This window comes from Schistocerca piceifrons, chromosome 2, assembly GCF_021461385.2.
Source record: "Schistocerca piceifrons isolate TAMUIC-IGC-003096 chromosome 2, iqSchPice1.1, whole genome shotgun sequence".
Lineage (NCBI taxonomy): Eukaryota > Metazoa > Arthropoda > Insecta > Orthoptera > Acrididae > Schistocerca > Schistocerca piceifrons.
The window spans coordinates 27,634,155-27,657,736 of record NC_060139.1 but is presented as its reverse complement, the minus strand read 5'-3'; the positions used below and the strand labels follow the sequence as shown (position 1 = coordinate 27,657,736).

The 23,582-nt window shown below is 45.1% G+C and overlaps 1 protein-coding gene across 2 annotated transcripts in view; it reads left to right on the top strand.

Moving 5' to 3' along the window:
• The first annotated feature begins 19,904 nt into the window (after positions 1 to 19,904).
• LOC124775910 (ankyrin repeat and fibronectin type-III domain-containing protein 1) overlaps positions 19,905 to 23,582 on the top strand; it is a 703,384-nt gene continuing 699,706 nt past the window's right edge. For both annotated transcript variants that reach the window (XM_047250748.1, XM_047250750.1), the window contains exon 1: positions 19,905 to 20,301. The gene's annotated coding sequence lies outside the window, so the exon portion shown is untranslated. The remainder of the gene's footprint in view (positions 20,302 to 23,582) is intronic.

Here is a 23,582-nt window from a genome sequence, read left to right as displayed (position 1 = left end):
TCTTTGCATTTGCGTTTTCGTCTTCTAGCTACCGTACCACATTCTACGCTGCGACTCGTAGAATATTACTTTGGTGATTCAATCTTTTTCTCATGGCCCTCTCCTGAGGATGCGAATGGGGGATAAATGCAGGATAGCATTACTGTCTGCAAACTCTATGTATGACTGATCAGTTATTTACTTTGGGTACTATTAGTAACAATAATAGACGAAAATCTTTGAATATATATGCAAGCTCTGGAAAAGAATGAACAAACAGCTGAGGAACACGCAAAGTGTTAAGACGTCCATATTCCCAAAGGGAAAGGGATCAGCCTGCTACAACATACGCTTTTAGCCTCTATCTTGCGTCATAGAGATAAACTAGGGGGGGAGGGGGGGGGGCGGGGGGGCGGGGGTTGTAACGAGCTCATCTTCCTGAACTGCCACTCAGACAGAAAGCTCGTAACATACCTGCAGGAGAAACTAAATTGCCTACTGGAGAGACGAAGGCGTCACATTCCTTTCCAAAGAGTAAATGTGACACCATGACATTTAGACAGACGAGATATCTGGAACTTTTATCAATGAAAACTCCTATTTATCCATCAGTCATTTCGTATATGTTGTATCTTATCAGTGTAATCCCAACGTTTTCTTCAAAATTCCTTGAATGTTTCCAGTTCTTGCTAAGACTTGACGGAAGACATCCGCTACCGTAGCTGAGGGCGATGGTTCTCGACCCAGAGATAGCGTGTTCGAAATCTGGTCGGTAGGGATTTCCGTGATCAGTATTAGACCGGAAAATGGAGGAGAGTTGATGGCGGACAGTTTCTCAACGTTAGACTTGCGACAATGTCCTGAGTTCAATTCCTAATTTACCCGCAGCGCCACGTCCTGTGAGGACATGTGACACTGCAATACATCCATCCAAAGGCGACTATTCTAAAAGAGCCGGTTATGTGGAGGGACCAGGTTTTGCTCTCTTCCTTCCCTCGGATAGTCATAAAAAAGGACATTCACCTACACCCAACATCTCCACTGACAACAAAACTCCCAAACTTCGCGAAAAAAATTGTGTCAACGTGAACGAAGAAGAAAAACTAACTCTAGGGAATTAGAATTATATATTATACCTTCAGCTACTGACGGGCGTTGATATATATCAATGGGGACAGGTGAAAATGTGTGTGTGCCCCGACCGGGATTCCAACCCGGGATCTCCTGCTTACATGGCAGACGCTCCATCCATCTGAGCCACCGAGGGCACAGAGGATAGTGTGACTGCAGGTACTATCTCGCGCACGCCTCCCGCGAGACCCACATTCTCACCTTATATGTCCACACACTACATTCGTAATGTCCCTACCAAAGACACTCATTACTCGTGAAAGACATTCTTACCAAGTCCCGTAAGAGTTCGGGTAATATGTGTGCATCCGCACAGAAGGAGGTCATATCCGAAAGAACAGACACCATATCCATATAAGTATATAACTCTAGGGAGACTTGCAGCCAACACTACCTTAAGATTTTAGTTTTAACAGACTTGAAACAGATGTAGAAATGCGCTGAGAAGATTGTAACAGGTCGATATAACCCAAACGCCAATTTATTGAAGATGACCAAGGAACTTAAATGGGAACGCACTTTTCTTCTTGAGACAGGTCGCTGGTGCATTTTACGAAACCCGAGAAAATTCTGGTCCTACTTAAAATCACTTAGCGGGCCAAAGGTTTCTGCCCACGCACACGTTGACCAGTCTGGTATAGCAATAGAAGAGAGCAAAACGAAAGCTGAAGTTCCAAGTTTCACGTTTAGGAAATCGTTCACGCAGCAGGATCGTACTGGCGTATCGTCGTTTGACCATCTCACGGGCTCCCGTATGGAGTACATAGAAACAGACATCCCTGGCGTTGGAAGCAAATGAGAGAGTCGAAAACGAATGACACCCGAAGCGGACGGAATCCGAATTCGATTTTAGAGCCCCTTAAACTGATCCTGAAACGCAAAAGAAACTGGTATAGGCATGCGTATTCAAATGCAGAGATACGTAAACAGACAGAACATGGAGCTGCGGTCGGCAACAAGTGTCTGGCGCAGTTGTTAGATCGGTTATTGCTGCTACAATGGCAGGTTATCAAGATTTAAGTGAGTTTCAACGTGGTGTTATAGTCGGCGTACGAGCTATGGGACACAGCACCTCCGAGGTAGCGTTGAAGTTGGGATTTTCCCGTACGACCATTTCACGAATGTACCGTGAATATCACGAATCCGGTAAAACATCAAGTCTCCGACATCGTTGGATGTAGGAAAAGACCCTGCAAGAACGGGACCAACGACAACTGAAAAGGATCGTTCAATGTGACAGAAGTATAACCCTTCAGCAAACTGCTGCAGATTTCAATGCTGGGCCATGAACAATTGTCAACGCGCGAACCGTTCGACAAAACATCATCGATATGGGCTACGGAGCCGAAGGCCTGTCCGTGTAACCTTGATGACTGAACGACACAAAGCTTTACGCCTCGCCTGGGCCCATCAACACCGATATTGGACTGTTACCGACTAGAAACATGTTTTCTCGTCGGACGAGTCTCGTTCCAAATTGTATTGAGCGGATGGACGTGTATGGGCGTGGAGACAAGGGATTGTTCGAACTGGTGAAGGCTCTGTAACGGTGTGGGGCGTGTGAAGTTGGGGTGATATGGGACCTCTGATACAGCTAGATACGACTCTGACAGGTGACACGTACGTATGCATCCTGTCTGATCACCTGCATCCATTCATGTCCATTGTGCATTCCGACGTTCGTGGGCAAATCCAGCAGGACAATGCGACATCCCACTCGTCCAGAGTTGCTACATAGTGGCGCTAAGAACATTCTTCTGAGTTTAAACACTTCCGCTGGTCAACAAACTCCCCAGATGTGAACATTTTGGAGCCTATCTGGGATGCCTCGCAAGTCGCTGTTCAGAAATCTCCACCCTCTCCTACTCTACAGATTTATGAACAGCCGTGCAGGATTCATGGTGTCAACTCCCTCCACCACTACTTCAAGCATTAATCGAGTCCATGCCACGCCGCGTTGCGGCACTTCTGCGTCCTCGCGAGGGCCCTAGGCAAGTGTACCAGTTTCTTTGGCCCTTCAGCGTAGTTTTCATTTGTAGCGGATCTCTCACGTAGTGCGAAATCCCAAGTATCTGGAAAAAAGCGCAGGTGAGTGGTATATGTACGAAGGGAAAAAAGGACCCTAAATTAACAGACCCTTATCCTTAACATCGGAATGTTCCAGTCTTCTTGAACGTATTCCAAGTTCGAATAGAATAAATTTCCTTTTAGCAGAAAATTTTCTGTCCACAAATCCGCACGGGCTTTAGAAAGCATCGCTCCTGCGAAGCTCAGCTTATCCTTTTCTCACAAGATATCCTGCGAAACATGGATCAAGGGGAACACGCAGATTTCATATTCCTAGACTTCCGGAAAGCCATTTCATACGGTGTCCCACTGCAGATCACGAAGGTCCGAGCATACTGTACAGGTTCCCATACTTCGAAGAATTATTAAGTAATAGAGCCCAGCACGTTGCCGTTGGCGACGGTTGTTATTCACAGACAACGGTATCGTCAGGAAAGCCCCATGATAGTGTGATAGGACGGCACCTGTTCTCCACATACATAAATGGTCTGACTGATGGGTGAACAGTAATCTGAGACTGTTTGCTGATGATACGGAAAGTGTTGTGAATTGGCAGGAGCCAATTCACGGAGTTTGGAGGAAGCCGAAACGCACGCGTATAAGCTCACGCAGGCTGGCGTGAGGTCTGGAAAATGACAAGGAATTATAGTAGCCAAAAGTAGTACATAGCTTCTGGAATACTTAACTTTAATCCATAATTGGAGAACATCGCTCTTGATGATACATTAATAACAATCTCGATATAAACTGGTAATGGCGCCTTGCTAGGTCGTAGCAAATGACGTAGCTGAAGGCTATGCTAACTATCGTCTCGGCAAATGAGAGCGTATTTGTCAGTGATCCATCTCTGTAAAAGTCTGCTGTACAACTGGGCATAGTGCTAGGAAGTCTCTCTAGACCTGCCGTCTGGCGGCTCTCGGTCTGCAATCACTGACAGTGGCGACACGCGGGTCCGACGTATACTAACGGACCGCGGCCGATTTAAAGGCTACCACCTAGCAAGTGTGGTGTCTGGCGGTGACACCACGGAAAGTATCTTCATTGACTGACTGTAGAAGGATACGGGGCGACTAACACAGAATTTCTATATGTTGAAAACTGTAAGTAGGAAAGACAGTCCTGTAATTTTCGCATACTGTATTAGTGGCGTGATGCTCCACATAATCACGTCGATTAAATGTCTGTGAGTAAAGTTAAAACGCAATATGAAATGGAACGAGCGCATAAGGACGGTAGTAGAGGAGACGAATCGTCGACTGTGTTTTATTGGGAGAGTTTCAGGAAAGTGTAGCTCGTATCCAAAGGAGGCCGTGTTTAGAACACTTGTACGACCGATTCTTTAGTACTGCTAGAGTGTTTCAAATCCCCACCATGTCGGATTAAGGGATGACATCGAAGCACTTCAGAAGCGAGCTGCTAGATTTGTTGCGGTAGATTCGATCAACACTTCAGTGTTACGGAATGCTGCATGAACTCAAATGGAAATCGCTGGAGGGAAGACAAGGTTCGTTACGCGAAACACTGTTGAGAAAGTTTAGAGGACAGGCATTAGCAGATCACTACTGAACGAATCTATTGCCGCCAACGTACATTTCATGTAAGGACGAGGAAGACAAGATGAGAGAAATCAGGGATCGTACAGAGGCATATAGATACCTGCTTTCCCAGCGATCCATTTGCGATTTGAATAGGAAAGGAAATTATTAGTAGTGGTGCAGGGTATCCACCGTCGTGCGCCCCCTCCATCATGCGCCATTGCTGGTCCGTGCATTATACAAGTATTTACAGATTCGAGGAAGAGAAACATTACCCTGTTTCGTCTGTATATCGCTAAGGTAAGAGACAGAAAGCCAGTACAGTGGGACACAAGCATTGCTTCTTCTTTCGATCCATAAGCTAACGAACGGAATAGTACAGAAAGCTACTAATATTGGCAGTAACTACACTACATAGCGCCCAGTGCAGCAATTTGCGAAATGTGCTATGCGATTCCTAGCTACTTCCGTACATTTCCTGTTACAATTGAGTGGCCGACAGTTACTTATGAACTTGTTTTGAGCAGTAGTGCTCCTCGTAAGATAACTATTGTATATGCTGTTATTTATATATATATTTGACGATGCTGGTGCTAATTTTGTGTTTAACTTTCGATGATGCCACTACGGCTGCATTACATGAGGACATGTTTTTATAGAACAGATCTGAAGATGGTCATTATAGACAGAAACCGGTAGTCTGATGACAAAAAATGAGACGTAAAATAGAGGAACTTTATGTTATTTATTATGTTAATTTGTTTGCCAGTGTCGATTGCGAAACGTAAATCTTTTCGAAGTGGATTTTGGTCCTCGTGTACTTGTATCTGTGTGTGCGTATGTCTGTCGAAGAGAGGAGGAAAATATTGAGAATTTGTTTGTCGGGTCTTATTGTGTTAGCTGTATATGTGGCTAGTTACGTATAATCATTTAAACTGGTGTCATTACTCAGTTTGCTTTACCTGGTACGATAGAGATTTTGGTAAAAAGTTCAGAGTTTGCAACTAGTGAAGAACGGATACAACCGATACATTCACCAAGCGCGAAGACAAAGCTCTGGTATAGAGGAAGCAGACGTGACTCACAGAGTCCACTCAAGTAAAGGCAGGCCCCAAGGTCAGTCTAAACGTGAGTCGGCACGAAGTAATTCAGAGCGCTCTGTCGTACAATGACAAAACCTTGTGTACTTTAGTCGCTCCACTCATGAATGGCAATTAATTATCCGGAGCATTCGTTCCGACTGGAACAGTTGGTACCGTTTGTTTTGCAGTGGCCAGGACACTGGACTTGCATTCGGGAAGACGACGGTTCAATCCCGCGTCCGGCCATCCTGATTTAGTTTTTCCGTGATTTCTCTAAATCGCTCCAGGCAAATGCCGGGCTGGTTCCTTTGAAAGAGCACAGCCGACTTCCTTCCCCGTCCTTCCCTAATCCGATGAGACCGGTGACCTCACTCTTTGGTCTCTTCCCCCAAACAGCCCCCACCCCCCGAGGAAGACTCGAACCACCGACGGGGGGGAGCCGCGCGGACCGTGACAGATGGCTATTTAAAGACGGCAATAATTTAATTTGTGTACATATTCAATTGAAGAGGATTAACGAATATACATTCTAACACAAAAAAAGACGCACCCCGAAGGAATTACCCGAATGGGACGGAAATCGATAGATGTGATGTACGTGTACAGACAAACAAATGATTTAAGAATTTTTAACATTTAAGAATTTTTAACGTTGTGCAGCCCTATCAGCAACTGTGGTAATTGAACATGTAACGCGTCAACCTCAGTTGCAAATAGAAACCAATTTTTACGCAGGTTTCGGCCAAAATAATGTGGCCTTCTTCAGAAGCCAGTTCCGGCGCAGGTCTCGCGGCCTACCGACCTCGTCCGCGTATAAGTAAGCTGTTTAGGTTTTTATGTTGGTAACGCCACGTAGCGCTTCGTATGAAAATCACTGACTGTGCTGTGTGCAGTCTGTGGCTGGTTGGACTCATTGTTGGAATATTCACTAGTGTAGTGTTGGGCAGTTGGATGTGAACAGCGTGTAGCGTTGTGCAGTTGGAGGTGAGCCGCCAGCAGTGGTGGATGTGGAGAGAGAGATGGCGGAATTTTGAGAGGTTACTGTAAGCGGATGATCTGGACGCGCGTCCACCAGAAAAAGGAAATTTGTAAAGATGAATGTCATGAATTGATAGATATATATATCATGACTTTCGAACATTATTAAGGTAAATACATTGTTCTCTATCAAAATCCTTCATTTTCTATGCCTATCCGTAGTTAGTGCCTTCTTTTATTTAGCTGGCAGTATTGGCGCTCGCTGTATTGCAGTAGCTCGAGTAACGAAGATTTCTGTGAGGTAAGTGATTCATGAAAGATATAGGTTATAGTTAAATGGTTCAAATGGCTCTGAGCACTATGGAACTTAACATCTGAGGTCATCAGTTCCCTAAACTTAGAACTACTTAAACCTAACTAACCTAAGGACCTCACACACATCCATGCCTCAGGCAGCATTCAAACGTGCGACCGTAGCGATCGCGCGGTTCCAGACTGAAGCGCCTAGAACCGGGTTATACACTCCTGGAAATTGAAATAAGAACACCGTGAATTCATTGTCCCAGGAAGGGGAAACTTTATTGACACATTCCTGGGGTCAGATACATCACATCATCACACTGACAGACCCACAGGCACATAGACACAGGCAACAGAGCATGCACAATGTCGGCACTAGTACAGTGTATATCCACCTTTCGCAGCAATGCAGGCTGCTATTCTCCCATGGAGACGATTGTAGAGATGCTGGATGTAGTCCTGTGGAACGGCTTGCCATGCCATTCCACCTGGCGCCTCAGTTGGACCAGCGTTCGTACTGGACGTGCAGACCGCGTGAGACGACGCTTCATCCAGTCCCAAACATGCTCAATGGGGGACAGATCCGGAGATCTTGCTGGCCAGGGTAGTTGACTTACACCTTCTAGAGCACGTTGGGTGGCACGGGATACATGCAGACGTGCATTGTCCTGTTGGAACAGCAAGATCCCTTGCCGGTCTAGGAATGGTAGAACGATGGGTTCGATGACGGTTTGGATGTACCGTGCACTATTCAGTGTCCCCTCGACGATCACCAGTGGTGTACGGCCAGTGTAGGAGATCGCTCCCCACACCATGATGCCGGGTGTTGGCCCTGTGTGCCTCGGTCGTATGCAGTCCTGATTGTGGCGCTCACCTGCACGGCGCCAAACACGCATACGACCATCATTGGCACCAAGGCAGAAGCGACTCTCATCGCTGAAGACGACACGTCTCCATTCGTCCCTCCATTCACGCCTGTCGCGACACCACTGGAGGCGGGCTGCACGATGTTGGGGCGTGAGCGGAAGACGGCCTAACGGTGTGCGGGACCGTAGCCCAGCTTCATGGAGACGGTTGCGAATGGTCCTCGCCGATACCCCAGGAGCAACAGTGTCCCTAATTTGCTGGGAAGTGGCGGTGCGGTCCCCTACGGCACTGCGTAGGATCCTACGGTCTTGGCGTGCATCCGTGCGTCACTGCGGTCCGGTCCCAGGTAGACGGGCACGTGCACCTTCCGCCGACCACTGGCGACAACATCGATATACTGTGGAGACCTCACGCCCCACGTGTTGAGCAATTCGGCGGTACGTCCACCCGGCCTCCCGCATGCCCACTATACGCCCTCGCTCAAAGTCCGTCAACTGCACATACGGTTCACGTCCACGCTGTCGCGGCATGCTACCAGTGTTAAAGACTGCGATGGAGCTCCGTATGCCACGGCAAACTGGCTGACACTGACGGCGGCGGTGCACAAATGCTGCGCAGCTAGCGCCATTCGACGGCCAACGCCGTGGTTCCTGGTGTGTCCGCTGTGCCGTGCGTGTGATCATTGCTTGTACAGCCCTCTCGCAGTGTCCGGAGCAAGTATGGTGGGTCTGACACACCGGTGTCAATGTGTTCTTTTTTCCATTTCCAGGAGTGTAGTTAGTCACGGCCATTCTTTTGTAGGGATTTTTGAAAGTCAGATTGCGTTGCGCTAAAAATATTGTGTGTCAGTTTAGTGATGATCAGAATAAGTAAAGATAAAACTGTCTGAGAACGTTCGGTTTTACTAGCACAGTCAATCATAAGTTTTCTAAGGGACCGTTACACTCACAGTGGGGCCTGCTGTTTTTCTTCATCTAAGTAATGTAGATTTATGACTGGTTGGTTACTACGATGCTACAGTTTTATACTTGACATGGACAAATTTCCGCATGCAATAGTTTAGTGTCACTGGCTTCTGAAAAAGGCCAAATTATGTTGGCTGAAACCTGGGTAAAGATTGGTTTCTATTTGCAACTGAGGCTGACGTGTTACCTGTTCAGTTATCACAGTTACTGACAGGGCTGCTAAACATTAACAGTTCTTAAATGTTAAAATGTGCTACTGAGGCTGACGTGTTACAACTTAAACAAATGATTACATCAGAAAATCGCATTCTTTGGTCAAGAGGATGCGCTTCAGAAATTTAGCAAGTCAGTAACGTATTGATCCACCTCTGGCCGTTATGCAAGCAGTTATTCAGCTTGGTATTGGTTGATAGAGTTGTTGGATGTCCTCCAGACGGATATCGTGCCAAATTCTGTCCAATTGGCGGGTAAGATCGTCAAAATCCCGAGCTGGTCGGAGAACATTGCCCATAACGTTCCAAAGGTTCTCAACTGGGGAGAGCTCCGACGATCTTGCTGATCGAGGTAGGGTACGGCAAGAATGAAGAAAAGCAGCGGAAGCACTCACGGTATGCGGGCTGGCATTATGTCGCTGAAATGTAACTCCAGGATGGCTTGCCACGAAGGGCGACAGGACGGGGAGTAAAATACGTTGACGTACCACTGTGCTCTAAGGGTGGAGCGGATGACAACCAGAGGGGACCTGCTATGAACAGAAGTGGCACCCCAGACCATCACTCCTGGTTCTCGGGCGTATGACAGGCGACAGTCAGGTTTGTTTCTCACCGCTGTTCGGGGCGTTTCCAGACACGTCTTCGACCTGGAATCTCATTGACTGTAGTAGAACCGTCTTTAGCAACGACTCCCGCTTTGGACTGATTGACCAGCGCGACGTCCCGCACAGCAGTGGGATGTCAACCTGACTGTCTCCCGCTATACGAGCCGACAACCAGGAGTGATGATCTGGTTTGCCTTTTCATTTCGTAGCACGATCCCTTTGGCTGTCATCTGCGGCGCCCTTACAACACAACAGTACGTCGACGATATATTACACCTCGTTTTGTTTCCCTACGTGTCAAACCATCTTGGTCTTACACTTCAACAAGATAATGTTCGTCCGCAAGTGACGAGAGGTACTACTACTCGTCCTCATGCTTGCCAAACCCCACCCTGGCCAGCAAGGTAACAGGATCTCTCCCCAGTTGAGAATGTATTGAGCACTATGGGCATTTTTGACGATCTAAGTCACCAACTGGAGAGAATTTGGCACGATATCTCTCAGGGGGACAAGCAACAACTTAATCAGTCAGTGCCAAGCTGAGTAACTGCTTGCAAAAATGCAATAGATGGGCCGAAGCGTTATTGACCTGCTCTGTTTGTGAAGGTCTTTCTCTTGAATTACTTTTCCTGAAATTGTAATCGTTTGTTTGTCTGTGCATGTACAACACCTCTTCCGATTTCCGTCCCATTTGGATAATTCCTTCGTGGTGCGTCGTTGTTTCACTTTTTTTTTTTTTTTTTTTGTTCAGAATGGCTCAAATGGCTCCAAGCACTGTGGGACTCAACATATGAGGTCATCAGTCCCCTAGACTTACAACTACTTAAACCTAACTAACCGAAGGACATCACACACATCCATGCCCGAGGCAGGATTCGAACCTGCGACCGTAGAAGCAGCCCGTTTCTGGACTGAAGCGCCTAGAACCGCTTGGCCACACGGCCGGCTATTTTTTTTTTCCGTGTACGTCAGTCGTAACATGCCACACAGTATAACGATAATATTGGTAAGTCTAAAAAAGTGAGTGCTTTATGATAGCTATACAGGAACGCAAAAATTTATGCAGATCGGATCAGGCAGAGAACACAGCCAGTGATCGTGGGAATTTAAGGACAACATAAGCGTAAAACCGTGGCAGAAAGTTTATAACCTTGTACATGTTTCTTATACAAAAACTGTTTTCACAAAAATAAACCACATAACCTATGTTTTGAATCAATCTAATGAACTAAAATATATGATTGACATTTACGTCGTGTTTGGTGCGGTAGTACTTCTACAACACAGACGTAACCATAGGGGACAGTACAGCTGTTCACGCATGGCAAGTCACCACGTATGCTGCAGTGTGATGGCCTACAGCAAGGAAAGCAGAACTCCTAGTTGTCACGGCAACCGAAACGTTAATGTGCACTGTGGGACTGGTACATCGAGATGACGCCATTGGCTCTGGACTCGGGAGCGATCCAGAGTTGGACCAACGATGAACACAGAAAGTTGGCACGGACTGTGTATTCCGAACCTACACAACTACTGTCGGAAGAAGATGCTTACACAAGAAGTGAATGTAATACGAAAGGTCATGTACTTGTTTGACCACTCAGACAGTGTAATATAAAAGTTGAAAATTCTTGACTTTCTCATACTCGAAGAACAAAGTGTTACATCTCTTCCGGAACCGTCTTACATTACAGAATTGCGTTGTTCAATTCTTTTCATATTTAACCAGTGAAGATCACCCAGACAAAATTAAGCAGACAGCTCGAAACATTTCTAATAACCTCTTGCAGCCGAATTAATTCTTCCTCTGAATTTAACTGTTGTATTGCTGTCGAACGCAGCGAAATACAGTGGCCGACCGTGAGATTACTGGGAACCTCAAACTCGAACAACGCGCTGATGGACACAATTCACTCCGAAATGTGAATTCTGCCTTATTAAGTTTTCAGCGCAACCGCCTGTGGGGAATTTCAGTACACCCACAAATAAACAGAAACAAATGCTTGTAAATGTTACCTTGTGGAGGCCCAGTGTCCCCAAATTGACTGGTTGCACAATCTTAGTTACATAGAAGCTGCATCAAAGATGGTGCTTATCGGCATTCACAGACTTTGCTCAAACATGAGTGTGGCGATACCATTTGCACAGAAGCCACACGTGGAAACTTTACTCACGTAAGAGTTTATTTTGTACAAATGCCAGAACACAGCTAATCTATGTTGCGGGCACTCGATTAATGGTTCAAATGGCTCTGAGCACTATGGGACTCAACATCTTAGGTCATAAGTCCCCTAGAACTTAGAACTGCTTAAACCTAACTAACGTAAGGACATCACACACACCCATGCCCGAGGCAGGATTCGAACCTGCGACCGTAGCAGTCCCGCGGTTCCGGACTGCAGCGCCAGAACCGCTAGACCACCGCGGCCGGCACTCGATTAATGATCTTTGCCATACAGGACTTATCACTCCTCGCCAGGATAGTTTGGAAAAGCCCTAAATGATTCATTAGATATTCTCCAAGCTGATCAAATTCCACTAAATAACAAGCCACGACCAAAAGGTCACCTGCGACGACTCTAACAAAACACTTGAGTAGTTAACTGCTTGATAGTATTCTGTGACCAATCTACCTTCACACTTGGGTACGATGGGCCGCACACGTCCTAACTTCCGCTCATCAGTTGCTTGCATCCACGCCTCAACAGTTTGTCACCAGCAGAAATATACTTAAAACACATTCATGAAGTTCATTTTCTAAGCGACTTCACTTAGACAGCGTTACTACAGTGCGATCCTCGTAAGATGAAGGTTCGCGCAGGTCGAAACCATGACTAGGATTGCATTGGTTGCCGGTTCCAAGCGACTTTCGCGGTACGCTCATATAGGTACTTTGCAGTTGGTGAAAGCGTATATTCCACAAATTATGTCTCTCTCTCTCTTGCTTGTGTAGAATTTGTCGCTGACCACCGCCATCAACCAAGATAGTTCGCAACAAATGACACAACAATTCACTAAATTCCCCGCTACGATCACTTATAACGCTCGCACTGCATACAACATTCACAGCAAAACGCTCAGAACACTAATGAGCACTGATTGGCTTTCGGAGAACGCGTGACGTAGATCAGCAGAAAAAGTCTAAACTCAACCGCCATCGTGCAAGTCACATAAAAAGACATGCACCAGGCGGTCGAACACCCCCCCCCCCCCCCCCCACCCTCCCAGAAGGGAACTCCTGCCAAATACGCCAAACACACATTTTTGCTATGCCCTTGGCAGTAATTCTACATCTACATCTACGTGATTACTCTGCTACTCACAATAAAGTGCCTGGCAGAGGATTCAAGCTCTGTCTCTACCGTTCCACTCTCGGACGGCACGCGGGAAAAACCAGCACTTAAATTTTTCTGTGCGAGCCCTGATTCCTCTTATTTTATCGTGATGATCATTTCTCCCTTTGTAGGATATAGATAGAACACACATGCCTTAAAAAAAAAGCCCTTTATTTATTTCTCTTTAACTTTTATAATCTTTGCTTCTCTTTACCTAAATATCTGTTCCATTCTCCACAAGATATTCAATAAGGGGAACCTGTTTTGGATATCAGGGAACGTCTGTCATAGTCTTCTCGATGAAGGAAACTGACTTCGCCTTTTTTGGTGCAATGCCAAGGAAACTATTACAAACAAAGGAACAGACTCCTCATATACTTTCGCCAACTTTGATGGATTTTCGTTAACGGTCAAAAACATACAATTTCGCGACGCCATTGTATTCTAGTTCAGCATTTAAACGAGACAGACAAGACATCACTAGTTTAAAAAGCCGTATGATAAAAACTATTGAGTGGAACAAGTTGACACCAGACTTCCATTATTGCACAACTTGTACCTTTGTAATACAAGCAAAATTTCATTTATATGACTTCCATCTCAGTTTCAGGCTGGATACTTTCAACCAGATCCTTTTGTATTAAAAAAAAGAAGGGTTTACTGAACTGCCGTAACATCTACGTCGACGTATCCAGGTCGATGCCATATACCTCAAGGAAATGGTTCATGGAATGGTTGAAAACCCGTCCTCTCGCCTACTTCATATTGAGCAGGGTTTACTTAGTTTCGCAGATACTGTAGCTAACCTTGAACGTTAAGATCAAAGCAGTGTACTTTCCATACGGCAGTCTGCCCCTCTGAATCAAAGACAGCTTACGAACAGTACCTTCTGAGTGCTTTGTGTCAACAGCATAAAAAATACCTAGGCGTACTCCGTATTCATTTGGTGTGAAACACAGAACGTTATAGCGTGTAGGACCAGTTTTTAGGCACGCTTTGGTCATGAATGGGACCTGAGAGCTTAAAAATTATAATGGTGCACGGCAACTTTTTGCATCGAACGTGGGGAAGCCAAAATTATATACTACATTAAAATTTCTCAATATTTACAGGTGGAATATTGTTTTCGTTGATTTTTATACGAAATGTCACATAGGTGCTGTGTAACGGCTTTGAGTGTTTGAAATGCTGTCATATTTGCAAAAGCCGATTACATATTACAGTAAGGCAACTCTCAATTCTAGTACCGTTCGTGCATTATAAAAAGAGACTAAAAAATATGATATTCATTATGCTTAAAGACAGCTCTGTACTTGGCACGATCTAACTCAGTGCTTCTCATAACCGATGCATGTATTCTTTCTCTGGCGAAAGGAAACGTGATTTGTACTTGTGGCGTTATTGTATATGAGGCACATTTTAGATACATTCGCCCAGCTTACACGTAAGAGAGCAGCCTCTGGATATAATTGAGCTGAGAGAATGAGCAGTTATAAACTTATTGCAAGGAATTGGAAAATTTGTGCCACAATGAAATTCGAAAGAAAGGAAAGTTAGGTTCTAGCGTCACATTACCGACTAGATCATTGCATGCAGAGCACAATCTTGGACTGGAGACAGAAATCAGCCGTGCCCTTTCGAAGGAACCATCCCAGCGTTATCCTAAAACTGTTCAGGAAAACCACGGAAAACTTAAATCCGGATGCCTAGAGGGCTATTTGAACCGCCATCAAGCTGACTGTGCCAGCCCGCTAGCTCTGAGATTCGAACCCGCATATTCTGCTTATCGCAAGCAGCCGCCTGAGCTTTGTAGGCCATCCGAGCTCGCATCCAATATCGGCCGCAACTTCCAATGTGCTTGAGTTGTCTTGCTATTCTTTCGGACATCTGAAGATATCGGGAGAAGTAAGAGCCAACCGTCAATTTTGTAAATATTAATCTCATCACGCTGACTGTTGTGTTTTTGGATGTACTACATAATGGTAATGTACCTCAAGAAACTGCTGTCTACTATATAAATTGTTTTCCGTTACAGTGTTCATGTTCTTGTCATTGAATTTAACCAAATTTATAATATGAAGTAACTAAAAATACGCTCTTGTGTATTAGCACTTGCTATTTCTTCGAAAACCGACATTTTGAGACCGTGGCTGTGAACAACATACGGGTTGTTTCTTGCAAAGAAGAAAACAACGAGCACCCACTTTTGATAATGCTATTTGTTTAGACAAACAGCGCCGTTACCGGTTTCAAACCCATAGGTTCACCTTCAGACGTCTGTTCAATTTGAGCAGCAGTTGCTACCACTGTGACACAACGACCTGTTACAATTCGGTTACTTCAAGGACACTCCGAGTCGAACATCCTGTAACATGCATTCCACTGACCCCACACCACCGCTTAGAGAGCAGGGTGGAGGTCTGTTGTGCTGGTTCTGCCTCGGTGCCGATAATGGCCACCTGGTCTGTGTATCAGTCACACGGGACCTACACCTGGAAGTATGGTCTGTGGTGCAAATTCCTATGACAGCAGAAGCACGCTCATGGTTATTCCATGCACCCTGGCTGCAAATTTATATGTCAGTCTGGTGATTCAACTTATTGTGCAGCCATTCATGAAAGGCATTCCAGGAGGAGGTTTCCAACATAATAACGCACGCACGCACACCACTGTTATAACCCGATCTGCTCTATAGTGTGTCGACGTGGTATTTTTGAAAACATTATTGGAGACATCAGCGATGAAAATATAATTAAATACACTACTGGCCATTCAAATTGCGACAGCAAGAAGAAATGCAGATGATAAACGGGTATTCATTGGAGAAATATATTATACTAGAACTGACATGCGATTCACGCAATTTCACGCAATTTGGGTGCATAGATCCTGAGAAATCAGTACCCGCAACAACCACCTCTAGCCGTAATAATGGCCTTGATACGCCTGGGCATTGAGTGAAACAGAGCTTGGATGGAGTGTACAGGTACAGCTGCCCATGCAGCTTCAACATGATACCACAATTCATCAACAGTATTGTGACGAACCAGTTGCTCGGCCACCATTGACCAGACATTTTCAATTGATGAGATATCTAGAGAATGTGCTTGCGAGGGCGGCAGTTGAACATTTTGTGTATCCAGAAAGGCCCGTACAGGACCTGCAACATGCGGTCGTGCATTATCCTGCTGAAACGTAAGGTTTCGCAGGGATCGAATGAAGGGTAGACCCACGGGTCGTAACACATCCGAAATGTTACGTCCACTGTTCAAAGTGCCGTCAACACGAACAAGAGGTGACCGAGACGTGTAACCAATGGCACCCCATACCATCACGCAAGGTGATACGCCAGTATGGCGATGACGAATACACGCTTCCAACGTACGTTCACTGAGATGTCGCCAAACACGCATGCCACCATCATGATGCTGTAAACAGAACCTGGATTCATCCGAAAAAATGACGTTTTGCCAGTCGTGCATCCATGTTCGTCGTTGAGTACACCATCGCAGGCGCTCCTGTCTGTGATGCAGCGTCAAGGGTAGCCGCAGCCATGATCTCCGAGCTGATAGTCCATGCTGCTGCAAACGTCGTCGAACTGTTCGTGCAGATGGTTGTTGTCTTGCAAACGTCCCCATCTGTTGACTCAGGGATCGAGACGTGGCTGCACAATCCGTTACAGCCAAGCGCATAAAATGCCTGTCATCTCGACTGTTAGTGATAAGAGGCCGTTGGGATCCAGCACGGCGTTCCGTATTACCCTCCTGAACCCACCGATTCCATATTCTGCTAACAGTCATTGGATCTCGACCAACGCGAGCAGCAATGTCGCGATACGACAAATCGCAATCGCAATAGGCTACAATCCGACCTTTATAAAAGTCGGAAACGTGATGGTACGCATTTCTCCTCCTTACACGAGGCATCACAACAAAGTTTCACCAGGCACCGCCGGTCAGCTGTTGTTTGTGTACGAGAAATCGGTTGGAAACTTTCCTCATGTCAGCACGTTGTAGGTGTCGCCACCGGCGCCAACCTTGTGTGAATGCTCTGAAAAGCTAATCATCTGCATATCACAGCATCTTCCTGTCGGTTACATTTCGCGTCTGTAGCACGTCATCTTCGTGGTGTAGCAATTTTAATGACCAGTAGTGTATAATTTCTGAAAATAATTACAGCAGTCTAGACCACAAGACACATATATTGCAAGGTGGCCGGTTTCGATCATCACATGATCATCTTCAGAGCTACAGCCAAACTGACCGACAATGGCTGTGCATGGAGTAGAAAGCACAAAATGACGACTTGTTGCCTTGGCCTGCTCGATCACCAGAACTGTCTGCAATCGAGCACACATGGGACAACTCTAGCATCATCCCACAATCAGGTTTGACCATTTTGCATTGACTGACCAAGTAGAACAGGCATGGAATTCCACCTGTACAACACACTGCAAGCAAGTTTCCGTGCTTACATTCAACATTATGGCGGTTACAACGATTATTAAAGTACCAGCATCCACATTTGCAATAACTTATCTCTCTCATACATTAACCTGTGATCTTGCAACGTTAATGAAATGGCAGGGTGGGGGTGTGGTGAATGCCCGATGAACGTCATCTGCCATCGTGTGTAGTGCCAACAGTAAAATTCTGAGGTGTTGGTGTTATGGTGCGGTCGTGTTTCTCATAGAGGGATCTTGCACCCCTAGTTGTTTTGCGTGGCACTATCACAGCACAAGCCTACATTGATGTTTTAAGCACCTTCTTGCTTCCCACTGTTGAAGAGCAAATCGGGAATGGCGATTGCAACTTTCAACACGATCGAGCACCTGTTCATAATGCACGGCCTGTGGCAGACTGGTTACATGTGAATAACATCCCTTTAATGGACTGGCCTGCACAGAGTCCTGACTTGAACCCTATAGAAAGACCTTTCGGATGTTTTGGAACGGCGATTTCGTACCAGGCCTCACCGACCGACATCGATACCTCTCCTCAGTGCAGCACTCCTTGAAGAACGGGCAGCCATTCCCCAAGAAACCTTCCATCGCCTGATTGAACGTATGCCTGCGAGAGCGGAAGCTGTCATCAAGGCTACGGGTGGGCCAACACCGTACTGAATTCCAGCATTACCTATGGAGGGCGCCACGAACTTGTAAGTCATTTTCAGCCAAGTGTCCGGATACTTTTGATCACAGAGTATAAATTAGATAGCAAGATAATGTCAGTTGATGTGTTTGGATGCAGTCTGAATTATCTGACGAATCATCTCATGCGTGCATCAGCTTTTAATCGCCAAAATTTTTAGACTAATTAGTCCCATAAATAATTTGAAAGATTTTATTTATCTAAATGACGTGGAACGAGACAGTTTACAGGATATTTATACGCGATTATTTATAACATTAATGAAACAATCTACTAGTTTTTATATCAGAATACGTCTGTGGCATAGAAGTCGTTGTCCAGAGTAAATGATTCTAGGTTAGTTTCAAAACTTGCTTTGCTGTCAGACATTTTATTATGTCACGGGACAAATGAACAAAAAATTTTATAGATTGATATTGAAGATTCTTTTGAGCCACTGACAGGTTTAATAACGGGTAATGAGGGTAATTTTTTTTTTCCTTCGTGTGTTGTGTGAATGGAAATTTGTGATGATTATTTATGACCAATTTCACTACCTTCAGTCTAAATGGAAATGTGCAAAATATTATAGGAGTCTGACTGGTTTGTCTGCAGGGCTAGCAGTTACACGAATTACAAAATTGTTGAACTTAATTATATGAGCAGCTCAGTAATGTGCAGCCTCCAGTTCAAGTTTCCAATAGTCCGTACACGCATAAATTTGGAGCATTCAGTCCCCTTTGTTGAACTTATGTTCATGAGCTACATTAATGGTCGGTATGATTACTCGTTATACAGAAGTGAATGTCTGTATTTTCCCTAGTAACTGCAAAAAGAACGAAATCTCCTCGATGAATGACAAGTTTAACGTTGGTCGAAGGCTATACATTTAATAAGCAGTCATCATATGCAAGCATATGCACACAGTTCAGAAGGTTGTCGATTTGTGTGGTCCTATTCCGGTTACTGACCTTCATCCTGCCTCATTCCGTGACAACGACTTTCGTGAACTGTTACATATTCTGTCTCCAGCTGCCGAGAAGTCTTTAAACTTTGAGGAACCTTGGGCGTTCCTCACGTGGACGTCGGGACACAAGCTGAACCCGGCTCGAGGCTACATTCTTCACAGATAGGCGCTGGCGGCTGCAGCCTCTGCCACCCAAACCGGTATTAGCTCCCTCTCTCTCTCTCGTTCTCTCTCTCTCTCTCTTTCTTTCTCCTCGGTCACTCTTCTCACGGGCCAGTCGGGTGGCCGTCTTGTCCGTAAAAATTGTGGCAGATGTTACTCGCCTCGGCTCTTCGACCTTGCTCGACGTTGACAGAGATAAGATTTAGTCCCAGGAAGTGACTGGTTCACCGTGTGGTGCTTCAGGTTCGAACGGAGCACAAGTGAAGTTCACTGTCAAGGTCGGTCAGTCGCGTCGTCTTATACCGTAGGTAACGGTCTGTATTTTTGCACCGGCATCATACCTGATCCAGACAAAACAGTCTCGCTAAGATCCCATCTACCTGCCAGGTCTGTAATTGGAGGGTCGGCGGGACCCGTCTGCAGACAGACGAAACAAGCGACAGGGGCCCCGGCTGACGGGTGTCTGCCGGTGTAGTGGGGAGACCGGATTCCTCACCAAGGTGGTGGGGACGGGGGGGTGAGGGAGGGGAGGACGCGAGCGCGGGTGGGAGGGAGGGAGGGAGGGGACAATGAAGGCGAACCGACGCGCGCCAGCCAGTTGACCGCCTCCGGTGGCCACCTCCGTAGAGTTGTATATTGTCCGTGTCTGTGTATGTGTGTTGTGTGTGTGTACGGGACGGCTTAATTCTTATCCCGACAGTCGCGCGGTCACACAGCTTCGGAGCCCGATTGACAGCGTCGATCTGCCGAAGACAAACGAGTGATACCGACCAGAGCAAACATGTGTAACTGCAAAGTGTTCCGTGAAATACAAACAGAAGTGCGTGTTGATCGTAACAAATGTTGAAGATAGTGTGGTAAATCCACGCATGACTTCCTCCCTTCTATACTTCTAAATCTGGAGTATTCCCACACAAAGTGCACTGTCAAAAATGTGATTGCATACTGCACGCTGTAAAGAGGCTTCTCTGGAACTTCTGCTTCAAGGTAAGTTCACCCATTTGAAATATCGTGTATGGCTGGCGGCACTCGTCGCGTACCACATTATCATTTTATTTTGTAAGTTTTGATTCACATACGAACAGTGTCTTGGCGAAAAGCTAGGGCGTTGCATGTTCACCGCTGCAGGCTGTTTTGGTGCTGAATATGTGAGTTGGCAGCTCGTACTTGTTTCGTTGGCCTTCTATGTTGTGCATGTGGTCATGTAGAGCAGAGCAGATTTGAAAAGCGGAGTGGAAAACACTGGACCTGCGGCGCACAGGTGTGACAAACAAAAGTTAAACTGCCGCGCAGGGTTGCCAACACTCGCCGGCGGTATCCCCCACTGCTCGCTGTCAGTCGGATGCGCAGGTGGGAAGCAGCTGGAAAAGGGAGGGAAGCTTAAAGGAAACAGGGCTCCCACTGTGTGGGACCTGCTGACTGCCCAGAAGGGGATACCGGCAAGACAGGTGGTTCCTACACAGAGGAAAGCAGTGAGTCTTTTTGCTTCCAGTATGTTGCAGCGCTCGGTCTCCTTTGTATCAAGATTAAGCGAATCCGCGTCTCAACAACTTTGAAATTACGCGGCATATTCCGATACTACTCACAGGCCGAAATCGTTCTCGTTTCGAATTCGATAAAGGCTGCACAATACATTTATGTTTATAAACAATTCGTAATGTAGAAACTATTTTATGAGAGCAAATGCACAAAGAATAGAAAGGCATCATTTTTACTGGGCTATAAGCAAGATCAAATGAGATTAAATATAAAATATTCTTTCCCCAGAAGAAGCAATACCCTCTGCAGATTGGACATACTAAATTATGCATATTTCTTACTGTACCAGTCTCGTCAACATTAGTTGCATACACACAAAACAAAGCCTTCAAATAACACAATAATCGATGCTCAACTGATCAACAACCGGATTATTTTGTATCGTTAGTCATGCATTCACAGCATGCTTATTCGATTATTCGATATTTTTCCAGTCAGACATGAGCTGCAGATATTACGAGACGCCAGTGTGCGTTTTGGAAATACGATACTCGCTGTAGATTGTCAAAATTGTAGGCAATGTGCAGTGACTGATGTACTTCGGTGCGCGGCGGCAACGTACATAGTGTAGTGTTAACAGCGTCTGTTATTCGCACGTGTCAAATCTCTCATCTCTTCTTGACGCAGGTGACTTCATGAAAGACGTCCTACATGCCCCTCTGTAATACAGGACAAAGTGTGGAAACAACACAAGTGAAAGGGCGTACCCAAAGAGAGGTAGCGTAGGGCAACTGCCACTTCCCCCCACCTCTCTCAGAAAAGAAGATTGTGATGATAGCGAACTGTACTCACATTCTGCATCGCCACACAAGTGTATGTTTGAGGGAAGTCAGAACATCTAATGGATAGTGGGTAGTATGAAGAGTGCCCAACGCTATTTACATGAAATCTCAAAACTATTCTGTCGTTAGCTGCTACTCTCTTTGCAGCTGAAAATGTCAGATGGCTCTAGGTTTTAAATTATACCTCCCGTTCATGATATGTTTCTTTTTCCTAGTGCTTAACAGCCAGTGTCAAAAACTACGAAATATGTGAATAAAGGAATTATACTCATTTATCTGGATGCTACATACCTAATTGCAAAATGATATGTACAAGTCTCATACGAAGTACACTATGTCTGTGACGTGCATTATGTTAGAAGACACCGATTGCAAGGTGATATAGCAGTAGTATGTTTGGTGGTTAATAACGACAAGTTTTCATTGTGTTAGAAATTGTACTTTGTTTTCTCTACCCACAAACATATCAATCTTGAGCGAAACTACTATTAGTCGATTTCTTGCTCCACCCACCGACCTTTTCTCTCAGATCCCGTGCACGTTTTTGCATAATATTGATCGAGTGGCAATCGAAAATATTTGTCAACCAATTATAAATATAATTATTGCAAGATATAATTTTATTTGTAAATGGTTAATCACCTGGAGACTTCACACAGTAGTTCATTTTGAGTAAAATAATATTTAGTGTGCAAAACATCTTGATACATGGAACGTACTATGAAGAGGAGTTACCAGGGAAGTAGACAGACTCTGTAATACATTAAGAATGTCACTGACAATATCTAATCACTCGTTATTCAGCAGTATTTATATTTTAACAGGCGTTTCGAGGTATTGCATACAGCCAGCACAACATACAGCTAGATACGGTATACTGTGATATGAAGGGCTTATGTCAATTGTGGTAAAAGTCCACTTTTGTTCATTCTGAGATACAGAGGCCTAAAGTTAAATGAGCGCTGAAAAATCTGCAGTTGAGATATCAGAAATATTCAAGCATATAGCTTCTTGCTAGAGATGAACCTTTCTTTCTGTTTGTTTGGACCATTAATGTCAGAAGCATTATAGACAGAAAAGTGGAGGTAATGGACTTGTACCACTATTGAAATAAGCCCTTCACATGTTTTACGTGATTCACGTTTGAAATCACCACATTATACAATGGGGTGCCCTGTTTGACACACATAGAACGTCCGTCATTTACAGTTTTTAAGTCAAATGATAGTTTGAAGGAGTAACGTTAACCCTTTGTTGCCTGACGGTACTTAAAAGTACCAGTAAGTTTTGACTCTAATTATTTTCTCGTGGTGCAGTTTCGTGATCTGAGAGCCTGTCGGTACGTAACAGTAACTCTGCTCTACTGTTGCATAGATGTTATTGTGCAATACATAGACCTCTCTGGCGGTCAGAATTGTTTTTCGCGCGCTGCTGTGAAAACAGAAGATTGTATGTGCTTGTTTCCATGGTGTTGCCTGAATTTATGCGCAATTTATTGAAACTTCCGTTGAGTTTTCCGTTGTACGTACTTACCTTCTTTGTTTTTTTATAATAGTTTGAAGCATTACGTTACAAGTGAATGAGATAAAGTGGAAAATATAAAGCGGACTTATTAGTACCGTCAGGTTGTGCGAACACTTTATTGTAGCAACAATGCGTTACCTCTCACTAGTTGTTCTGTCCACTTTTTCTCACACAGAAATCGGTAAATACATTTGCCTGTGGAACAATTAGAACAAACAGGAAAGGTTTGCCAGGGAATTTACCTAAAGAAAAATGTCTAAATCAAATCACAGAGAGTCATCTTTAGACCTAACAGTATTTCAGTGGAAGGAAAATAAAGTAGTATATTTTGCGTCAAACTTCAATGGCATTGAACAGAGCGTAGTGACAAGAAAACAGAAAGATGGAACTAGTTGGACTATACCATGTCCAGTTATTGTATGT